This window comes from Microcaecilia unicolor, chromosome 3, assembly GCF_901765095.1.
Source record: "Microcaecilia unicolor chromosome 3, aMicUni1.1, whole genome shotgun sequence".
NCBI lineage: Eukaryota > Metazoa > Chordata > Amphibia > Gymnophiona > Siphonopidae > Microcaecilia > Microcaecilia unicolor.
The window spans coordinates 191,122,881-191,133,782 of record NC_044033.1 but is presented as its reverse complement, the minus strand read 5'-3'; positions in this window follow the sequence as shown (position 1 = coordinate 191,133,782).

Below are 10,902 nucleotides of genomic sequence, written 5' to 3'. Positions count from 1 at the left end.
TGGCCGCACCATGGACTGATACAAAGGCATTATAACGTCCTAACTTTTGTTTTACATTCCTTTCCTAATAATTCCTAACATTATATTTGCTTTCTTAGCTGCTGCAGCACTCTGAGCAGAGCATTTCAACGTATCATCAACAACGACGCCGAGAGATCCCTTTCTTGGTCGGTGACTCCTAACGTGGAACCTTGCATTATGTAGCTATAGTTCAGGTTCTTTCCCACATGCATCACTTTGCACTTGCTCACATTAAACGTCATCTGCCATTTAGATGCCCAGTTTCCCAGTCTCGTAAGGTCCTCTTATAATTTTTCACAATCTTCTCGCAATTTAACAACTTTGAATAACTTTGTGTCATCAGCAAATTTAATTACCTCACTAGTTACTCCCATCTCTAAATCATTTATAAATATGTTAAAAAAAGAAGCGGTCCCAGCACAGACCCCTGAGGAACCCCACTATCTACCCTTCTCCATTGAGAATACTGACCATTTAACCCTACTCTCTGTTTTCTATCCTTTAACCAGTTTTTAATCCACAATAGGACACTACCTCCTATCCCATGACTCTCCAATTTCTTCTGGAGCCATTCATGAGGTACTTTGTCAAATGCCTTTTGAAAATCCAGATACACTATATCAACCGGCTCGCCTTTATCTACATGTTTGTTCACCCCTTCAAATAAATGTAATAGATTGGTGAGGCAAGATTTCCCTTCACTAAATCTATGTTGGCTTTGTCTCATTAATCCATGCTTTTGAATATGCTCTGTAATTTTGTTCTTTGTAATAGTCTCTACCATTTTGCCCGGCACTGACGTCAGGCTCACCGGTCTATATTTTCCCGGATCCCCTCTGGAACCTTGTAATGGAAAAGTTTGTGCTTGATATTGAGTTCTGCCTAAGTATTGTTATCATATTTAATGTTTCCTTGAAAAGTACATAATGAGTTCTACCTATCACATTTAATGTTTATTGAAAGTACAGAAGGCTGCGTGTTCAAATCACGTCGCGGTCACAAATGAAATTTTTTAGGGTGTATTTATCCCTCCCAATATGATGGTCCACCCACCAATACCTACGAAGAAATAAATCACCCAAGGCTGCATCGGTTTGCTCTTTATTAGATACCTTATTTCTTATCAAGTATTTGTACAATTAGCAGATCAGTGATATCTCACTAAGAGTACAGAACATTGCTACACAAGATTACTTCTATATCTGAGCAACCAAATACTTTTATTTATTATTCTCCAAATGTATGTACAATCAGTTGCTTATGGGAGTACAGTACCACAGCTACACATAAGTGTTCTTCTGGGTTGAGTCTCTAATGTTTTATTTACCAGCCAAAGCCAATTAATAGATATAAAAGACTCAAGGCTACTTATGAGAAAGCAATAGGATTATCTGCCAATTCAGATACAATTGATTGGTTTCTCATGAGAGTGCGGCCCTGCTTGCACAAAGGTGCTGGCTGTGACTGTCTCACTCCAAAGAAAAAGGAAATACACTCATTTTTTATATGCCCATTTAGGATACAGACAAAATGACAGTAACACACCTTATTAGATATAATATTTTGTAGTCACCACCTTAGTGACCATATATGGTAACATTTACCGTACGTGCTTGGCTTTTTTTTTAGCATTGCTCGGAAAGCTTGGTCATCTTCTTTTCGAGACCACTCAGTTCTACATTTCTGACCATATTTTCCTGGGTGTAACTGACTATGTCCTGTTGGTAGACCGCACCATCCTGTTATTGAGGTTTTTGCACCCTAGCCCCTTCCTTATTTTGCTGCGTGGTGGTGTCCCAACAGCTCAGGAGTCTTACTGGAACTTCAGAGTTCAGATTATAGTTACCAGCCTGTAAACGTTTCTGTCATTTTTAGATCCTGAACCAAAGTCAGGCTTTGAACCAAGGCTCTCAGTTATGATGATAATATTCATGAAGTAATGATATCATAGTTAATGCTCTCTTGCAAGTACATAATGGACTCTCAGGACAGGAATTGATAGCATTATCATATTAAATGAAGTAATTTGTACTAAATGGAATGACAACATGCTTAGGGCTAAGGATGATATTTCACATGAATCTCTGGAAACTTGGCCAGTTCCTGGGGATGCATTAAGAAACTGTCACTCCTTAGCTACACGTCAGCCTTAATGAATTGAATGAGATCATGTTTATTGGTCAGTATAAAAGCTGAGAGTTAAAGGTGAACGGATAGAAGTCTCAACTAGGAACAGACGTGTTGCCTAGGCCCCTTGTGCCCACTGAGACTCTCTCTGATTGGCTGCATCAGGACTTCCCAGCCTCTGACAGGAGATGTTGTCACCTCAAGCGGTAATGTATGGTTTATGATTTACTTACTTGAATAAAGTTTATTTAATAACCTTTGACTGCCTCTATAGTCTATGTCTGACAGAGATATACTCGAAAGAACCTAAAGCAGAACAACCCCTTTTTAAAAATCAGCATTACATGGGCTACCTTCCAATCATCCGGTACCACGCTCGATTTTAAAGATAATTTACATATTACTAACAATAGTTCTGCCAGTTCATTTTTCAATTCTATCAGTACTCTGGGATGAATACCATCCATTTCAGGAGATTTGCTACTCTTTAATTTGTCAAATTGCCCCATTACATCCTCTAGGTTTATAGAGATTTAATTCAGTTTCTCCGACTCGTCAGCTTTGAATACCATTTCTGGCACCAGTATCACTCCTAAATCTTCCTCGGTGAAGACTGAAGCAAGGAATTCATTTAATCTGTCCGCTATGGCTTTGTCTTCCCTGATCACCCCTTTTACCCCTCAGACATCTAGCGGTCCAACCGATTCTTTTGCCAGCTTCTTGCTTTTAATATACCTACAAAAATTAAAATTTCCTATTTACCTTCTCCTGGACTAAACGAGCATGCCAAAGAGAAAGGGCAAGTCGAAGGGACCTCCCCTCCCCAGACTGGAAGACCCTTCTCGGGGGCAAACTTCCATCTCCGCTTATTTGGTATCAACACCGTCGGGCGTATCCGCAACCGAGGGAGGGAAGAGCCCCGGTTTGGAGAGCGGAACTTCGCTCAGCCCTATCGGACCAATAACTCCCCCACCGCCACAACCGGGTGAGGCCAGAGTACCGAGTGAAGATAAAAACTCGAAGGGGCGGCAGACCTCACCTGAGAAGATGGCAAAAGAACTTTTTTCATTGGGGGATCTCCAGGCTTCATCAGAGACGGCGTTAAAGGAGGCATCGACGGGGGTGACCCAGAATGTAATTCTTGGGGAGGAAGCCGCGCTGTGCGCTAATGTGATCCAGCCCCTGGTGAAGCCCCAGGTAATATCCCTGGAATCTATTTGGTCGGCGTTAGAAGCCCTTCACAAGGTTTTTACTTCGTTTATTACTGTGACTTTAAATAATTCTAGACAAGTACAAGATCTTAAAGTGAAAGTTGAAGCGATTTCAGTTAAACAAATTGCAATGGAATCGGATCTAGTGAAGATTCAAGAACAGCAATCTCAATTAGCAGGAGACCGTATGATTATTCATAGGAAACTTGAAAACTTGGAAAATTCTTCAAGAAACTTAAACTTACGCTTGTTACATTTTCCTCAAACACAATTTATGACTGCTAGAGAACTGTTCAATAAATTTTTGAAGGAGATTTTTAAGTATCCAGATGATTCGCTTCCTCCTTTGCAGAAGTTATATTACCTTAAATCTGGGAAAAGTTCTCAGTTGGATTCTACTCAGTTACAAGCACCTCCTGAATCATTGGATATATCTGAATTCTTGGAACGGTCTCAAGAAGAAATCAAGACTCGTGCAACTTTGATAATTTCCTTTGTCTTTATACAAGACAAAGAAGCATTACTGAGACAGTATTTCAAGAACTTACAACCTCAGTTTATGGGAGATAAGATTTTGATCTTCCCAGATATTTCAAAATGGACTCAGCAAAGAAGAAAGAAATTTCTGGAACTGAGGCAAAAATCCTTGGAAATAGAAGCTACTTTTCAGTTGAGATTCCCATGCAAATGTTTAATAATGTTCAAGAATACTAAATATATATTTTATGAACCTGAACAATTGTCTAGATTTCTGGTTGCGCAAGGGGGAAAAAACACCGGCCAAATAAATATTGGAATTACGGTTCAAATGTAAAATGATACCACCTGCTCTAAACTTAAATGGTTAATTATTTCCACTTAACCAACTTCCCTTGGTGAAAATTGGATTCTCCTCATTTTGTGGACTGTTGTAATCAATGTCTGTTTATATTTTGGAATTAGAAATTTAGCATAATTTCCTTTAAAGATGTTACTTAAACATTGATGTATTCTTCAAAGAGTGTTATCTTTGATAACATGTGAAATTAATAAAGAAAGTTAAATATACCTACAAAAATTCTTACTATTTGTTTTTGCCTCCAACGCAATCTTTTTTTAAAAGTCCCTCTTTGGCTTCCTTATCAGCGCTTTGCATTTGACTTGACATTCCTTATGCTGTTTCTTATTATTTTCAGTCGTTTCCATTTTCTGAAGGATGTTCTTTTAGCTCTAATAGCTTACTTGACCTCACTTTTAACCATGCCGGCTGTCGTTTGGTCTTCCTCCCTCCTTTTTTAATACACGGAATATATTTGGCCTGGGCTTCCAGGATAGTATTTTTGAACTGCATCCACACCTGATGTATGGTCCATCCAGTCTGCCCAACAAGATAAACTCATTACATATGTTATGAAGTGATTAGGGCTGTCCACCAACTAAAAATTCGAATCCCATGGTTAATCATGATTAAAAGTTTTGATTGTGCAGTTAATTGCATGACGCAGCCCCCTCACATTTCCTCCTGTACAGTGCAAACTATAGACAGCAGATGTAAATTCTCAAAGCTGACATATTTCAATTACTAAACTACAAATAAAATAATTTCCCTCACCTTTGTTGACTTGTGATTTTTATCTTATTTATTACCTTGTTCACTGTCTCTGGTTCTGCTTCCCTGTGCTTTGAACTCTGTTTCTTGGACCTACTGTCTATTCACCATTTCCGGGTGGGGGGAGTTCTTCCTGCTCTACATCTGTCTTTCACATTCAACTTTCTTCCATTTTTCTTTCTCCTCAAATCTATCTAGTTTCCATCTCTTCGCTTCCCTCCATGGATAACATCTCCTCCCATCTCTCTTCTTTCCTCTTCTCCTCTCCACAGCCATCCATCTCCCATCTTCTCCCCTCCCTTCCATGAGTACCATCTCCTCCCTTCTTACTCCCCTCCCCTCCATGGGCACCATCTCTTTCTTTCCCTCCATCTCATGATCACCATTTCTCCTCTCCCCTCCCCTCCATGGGCACCATCTCTTCCTTTGCCTTCATCCCAAGGGCATCATTTTCCCCTCCACTCCAGTCCATGGGCACCATCTAGCTTCTTTGTTTTTTTTTATCCCCTATACCTAGCGGCATCTATCCCTCTGAAGCACCATCCCCTCCCAGCTGTCCGCATTTATCCCTCTGAAGCACCCACCCTGCAGTCCATGTCTAACCCTTTCAAGCACACTCCCCCCCCCCCCCCCCACAGTCCACATCTATCCCTTTCTGCTCTCCTCCCACCCTCACACGACCCGCATCTCTTTCTCTCATTCCTCAAATTGTCTCTACCTGCTCCTTTCATTCCTCTGACCTTGCCTTTAACGCTGAAGGCAGGCTGCTTCTCTCATCCACCCAAGATTCTCTCCATAGCATCCCGCCTGAAAACTGGAAGCTCTGTCAGAAGATGCAGGACGCTACGGAGAAAGGCTTGGGCGGATGAGAGAAGCAGCCTGTCTTCAGTGTTAAAGAATGAGAGGAGCAGGTAGAGGCAGCAGAGGAGTGAGAGAATGCGGATCACCTCTTCTGGGTCCCAGCGCTGCTACCAGAGCCTCTCCTGTCTTACAAGTTGCACCGGTCCCAATAGTGCCGTGGACTCATGCCTCTGTTGTCACTTCCGGATCGCAGGTGCACAGCCCTTCCTCCTTCCTCCATATGTCCACCAGCAGTTGCCTCTTCCTAGCAGGGCCAACCCAGCAGCTGGTCTCTGCAGTTCTGGTGAGCCTCAGCTTTTTTTTCCAATGTTCGATGCTTTCAGGTGGGCAAGGGAGCCCTGCAGATAACTTGTATTAAAATTTGTAACACACGTTAACCATTTAATGTGTTTATCTTGTTATTAGCGCGTTAAATATACAGCCCTAGAAGTGATACATCATTTGTATACCTGATCTTGATTTATCCTTGCCTTTTTTAGGGCATAGACTATAGAAGTCTGCCCGGCACTGTCCTTGTTCTAAAATTTCTGTTGTTGTCATCATAGGAGCCAACTTTTCAAAATTATTGGGGGTACTAAATCCAATGGAAATAACCCTTCCCTGGACACATCCAAGGAATTTTCTTAATATTGGGGGTGCTCAAGCACCCCCAGAGTCGGCTCCAATGGTTGTCATAGCCCCTGAAAAGCTCCACTCCAGCCCATCCAAGTCTATTCAGCTTCAATCAGGGCACATACTGTATAAGTCTGCCCAGCACCGGCTCTATGTCTGCAGATCCTTTTTTTAAATTCTGCCAAACTTTGGCACATCTGAACTAGGATGTCTCAATTACAATTTATGCATTATTTCTAAAACCTTCTTTTGTGTATCTTTCCTATAGAGTATGACCTGTCTTCAGGAGCTTAAAAGGATCCTTCCTTTCAAATATGAACTTTTACAGCAACATGGAAAGTCAGCTGGAACATTAGATTATCTCTACTTCAGGAAGCAGGTGAAAGCTCGGCTCTTCTCCCAAGCCTTTAATGGAAGAAGCAATTAATTTGCCGGTCGCACAAAGACTAACACCAAATGCACATACTGTAGCAGGACTTCTTGATCCCTCTTACCCTAACTGAGATAATATTCAGGCACTTTTCTCACTTCAATTTTCTTTAAATTAGTCCTCTTATTTTCTTACTCATGTTAGTCTATCTTATCTATCTATATGTTACATCTTTGCTTACATCCTATACTATTAACATATTTTATTTGTATTGTGTTGACATAGTAATATAGCATACTATGCCATACCTTGTACTGTTATTTTAATATTTTTAATGCTGTAATTGTCTGTTGCCTATGTTTATGGTTTATAGACATAGAAACATAAAAAATGTTGACACATACCTTATGGCCTATCCAGTCTGCCCATCCATGCCATCTACTCTCCCTGTCACTTCTTTAGAGATCCTGTGCACTTGTCCCCATAGGAGCCAACTTTTCAAAATGATTGGGGGGTGCTGAATAAAACCCAATATTCTCCCTCCACCTGCCATCACAGAAAAAGAATTCTTAGATTGCATTCAAAGATAGTATGAGGCTCCATTTCCCAAACTTTAGCTTGCACACAATTCTCGAGACATTACTGTACCATCAAAGCACTGTCCCCTGCATGTTTTAAAATCCACATCACACCTTTTTAAGATATCTTTACACTATACACAAATTTGAGCACAAACACACTCAGGACCTTACCATATCATAATAGCACCAACTCCCAGGACATGAAGAGCTACAACCTCATGCATGAAAAGACAGCACTGTAGATACTACACTGGGCCTTAAAACACCAATACACTACCTAGTAACAAAAAAAAAAATCAAGATCTCTACGCAGATACCACATGCCAGCAGAATACTACACCATGGTCACACATGAAAAACACATTACACAACAAATGTATCACAAGGTACCAGAGATCAATATAAAGGAAAAAAAACTGAATTTAAAACCTCAAGGAGTCAGACTTGGCATGCAACAATACTAGAGAAATTGAAATTAAAATGCAAAATATCAGAAACTAGTAAAACTGGCCCGTTTCGGAGAGCAGTGAAACGGGCGCTAGCGAGGTTTTGTTGTTTCAGCGATATTCGGGGGGGGGGAGTGAGTGACATACCGACACCGTGTGGTCCCGTATCCTAGTTGCATTATTGCAGCTCCTCGATCGGTGCTTCGTGGCATGTAAGGTATTGGTGTGTGTCGTTCGGTAGCGTAGCATTGTGGGTGCTGTTTGATTGGTCCTCCGTGGCTCCGCCCTCGACGTCATGATGTTGTGCGCGAGGGCGGGGCAGACAGTCATGGTTCCACTGCGATCTACACCATGACAGAAGTTGGAGATGAAAAATGTTGCTTCATTAGAACGTTGGGTTTGTGAATTATGTCCGGAAGGGGCGTGGCTGAGGGCGTGTCTAATGAGTGAGGGTGAGTGGTGATGACAGCCTAGGAGGGTGAGTGGTCCTGACAGCCTACCCTAGGAACAGTAGATTCAGTGCTTCACTGAACGTTGGAGGTGAGAATTATTTATATAGATGTGCATTTCAAAAGCTGATATATTCCAATTAATACATTCAGAATAAAATACTTTATTCTGCCTTTGTTGTCTGAGCATTTTATTTTTCTGTTCCCTTCGGTCCCAGTGTCCCTTTTCTGAGTCAGTTTATTTTCTTGTCTTTGCTGTGGTCAGTCCATTTGACATTTCTTCTCACTCCATGTCTACCATCCTCCCATTGCATCCTTATCTGTCCTGTCTAACATCTCCCCTCTGTGTCCCTGTCCTTTACCTTCCTCCATTTTCAGCATGTGCCCTCTTAGTGCCCCGATCCAGCCCTTATACTTATCATTTCCCTTTTGTGTGTGTCTTGCCCTATCTTGCATTTCCCCCTCTGTGTCCCTGTCCCTATCCCTTCCCCTATCCCTGTGATCTGCATTACTCCTCTGTGTACCTGTCCCCCCCCCCATACAGCATTACCCCTGTGTTCCTATCCAGTGGCGTACCAAGGGGGGGGAGTGGGGGGGCGGTCCACCCCGGGTGCACACCACTGGGGGGGGTGCCGCACGCCTGTCCGCTAAGTTCATTCTGTGCTCCCTCTGCCCCGGAACAGGTTATTTCCTGTTCCGGGGCAGAGGGAGCATGGAAACGAATGAAGTGGACAGGCGTGCGGCACCCCCCCCCCCCAGCGGCGTGCACCCGGGGGGGTTCTTTCGCCGGGGGGCGGGGTGCATCAGCGATCTGCCCCGGGTGTCAGCCCCCCTAGGAACGCCACTGTTCCTACCCCTTCTTCCTCCATCTCCAGCATCTCTTCTGTCTCCCAGTGCCTCCCCTCTCTCTTCCCTTCTTCTCCCTGGGGTCAGAATCTCTCCCTGTAGCTTCCCACCCACACCTCACACTCCACTCTGGGTCCAGTATCTCTCCCTGTCTCTTCCCACCCACACCCCCCTCACAGTTCAGTATGGCTCCCTCCTGGGTCTCCAGTGTCTCTTTCCCTCTCTTCCATCCAGCATTTTCTTTCCCCATTTCTTCTTCCCCCAGTCTGCCACTCTCTCTCCCTTCCTTTCCCCACCACCAAGCTGGTCCAGCATAGGGTTACCATTCGTCCGGATTTCCCCGGACATGTCCTCTTTTTGAGGGCATGTCCGGGGCGTCCGGCGGATTTTGCCTGCACCCACGTTTGTCCGGATTTCTGGACAAACGTGGGCGCGGGTGCGGGCAGGCGCGTGCGTGTGGGCGGGCGATCGGCGCCGTGGTAACCCTACTCCCGTCCCCTCCCCTTCCTTACCATGTTCCCTGGTGGTCTAGTGACGTCTTCGAGGCAGGAAAGAGCCCCCTCTTTCCTGCCTGGAGCGCTGCCTCCCCTGTCTATCATCCTCCTCGGTCTGGCTGGGGATTCAAAATGGCCGCCGAGAGTTGAACTCTCGCGAGGCCACTTCAACTCTCGGTGGCCATTTTGAATCTCCAGCCAGACCGAGGAGGATGCAGCAGGCAAGGACAGGCAGCGCTCCGGGCAGGAAAGAGGGGGCTCTTTCCTGCCCCGAAGAGAAGACCCTACTAGACCACCAGGGCTAGATAGTAAGTGAGGGGGGGAACCATGTGACGGGGGGCGGGGAATAGAGGGGCGGAACGAGGACCCGAAGGGGGCGTGGCGGGGGCGGGGTATGAGGCGTGGCGGGGGCGGGGTAGGGGGCGTGACATGTGTCCTCTTTTTCAGAGGACACAAAATGGTAACCCTAGTCCAGCATCTATCCCGCTCCCTCTCCTTTCTGTCCAGCCACTGGCATACCGAGGGCAGGGTGGTGGAGGCGGTCCACCCCAGGTGCATGCTGCTGGAGGGGTGCAGAGAGCAGCCGCACGGCTGTCGGCTCCGCTGGTTCCCTGCTTCCTCTGCCCTGGAACAGGTTACTTCCTGTTCTGGGGCAGAGGGAGCAGGGAACCAGTGGAACCGACAGCCACGCGGCTGCTCCCAGCAGGTAAGAATGCACCCGGGGGGAGGGGGGCTTGGGTGATCCACCAGGGGTGGTGCTGATGCACCGGGGGGGGGGGGGTGTAATGATCCACCCGCAGAGGATGGACGCTGCTGCACCCGGTGGGGGGGGGGGGGGGTGCACAGCAGCTATCCACCCCAGGTGGCAGCCGACCAAGGATCGCCACTGTGTCCAGCACATCTTCCTGTCTGTACGTCCTTCCCTCCCCCTCCCCTTTCCTGATCCAGCAGAGCAGCACCTCCCTCCCTCTGGCCCCCAAAGGTCCATCGTTTCTCCTCTTTATCATCCCCCACCCCATTCACTGGTGCTGCTAACTACCTTGATCGCTGCTGCCAGTAGAGGTACTACAGTGATTGAAAGGTGCTGCCTTGGGGTCTCGATCTTCCCTGTGATGCGCAGAAAAGGAAGTTGTATCAAAGGAGGCAGGACGCATCATAGGGAAGACCAAGATCCGAAGGCAGCTCCTTTTAATCGCCGTGGTCCCTCTACTGGCAGTGATCAAGGTAGCAGCACTAGTGACCTGTGGGGAGTGGTAGAGCTGCCAGCAGCAGGACAGTGCATAAACCGACTATCAA